Consider the following 1,030-nt stretch of genomic DNA (forward strand, 5'->3'; position numbering starts at 1 on the left):
AGGACACTGCATCTGATGATGATTATATCTCCAATCAAATGATCATGACTCGCCTTGATTCTTTCCAAACCTTCTTCCAAACTCAATTCGACAAGTTGACCACCTCTATCGACACTCGCTTCACCAATATTGAAACTACTATTGCTCGCAATCATGACGCACTATCTCAAGACATTAGTAATTTATCAGACAAACTTGATCATTTCCACATTCCGATAGATTTTGATTAAGTCCTTTAGTTATCTACTAAGTTAACTTTTTGCATTATGTATTACTGTGATCTTTGTTTTATGAACTCCTTTGTTTTTTTAACTATGGTGTATTTTGTATTGCTCTTTTCGCGACATGTTATGTATTAACTTTTATGATATTATGACTTAATTTCCATTTATGCTATTCTCCCTGTTACCTTATATGCCGTTTGTATATGATTATACTCGAAACTTGTATGTCTCTTTTTTTTTTTTTCTTTCTTCTTTTTGATCATGTCAAAAGGGGGAGAAAATTTGGTACTGTTGTTGCATTTCAAACCTTGTAGGTACTCAAAAACAATTTTTTTTCAAATCATCACATACAACGGGGGAGTATGCACCTATTACGGGGGAGCAATGATTTCAACTATACACTCTCTTCACAACAACATTTTGTCATAATCAAAAAGGGGAAGAATGTAAACTACATGTTTTTTATGACGACAAGACCACCAACTATGGACAATGCAGCAAGATCAAAAAGAAGATCAAACTATCTTCAATAAGCTTCAAAATCCAAATAATAAATGATTAAATGTAAAGGTATATGATACAAATCAATAGTTCAAATACATGAGAACAATTCATATTTACATATGCATTTAACATATTTTCGAAAATCAAAAACAACATTAACAAATCATTTAAAATCATATTTTTGACAATTTGCATACGTGTATTCGAATACAACTTAAGTCAGAGGCAAAACTTTAAATGTTGTATTCGACTACACCCATCTGTAGTCGAATACAAGCTAAGTCAGTGGCCAAAAATCCTTT

This window comes from Cicer arietinum, chromosome 1 (genome assembly GCF_000331145.2).
Source record: "Cicer arietinum cultivar CDC Frontier isolate Library 1 chromosome 1, Cicar.CDCFrontier_v2.0, whole genome shotgun sequence".
In the NCBI taxonomy this organism is placed as follows: domain Eukaryota; kingdom Viridiplantae; phylum Streptophyta; class Magnoliopsida; order Fabales; family Fabaceae; genus Cicer; species Cicer arietinum.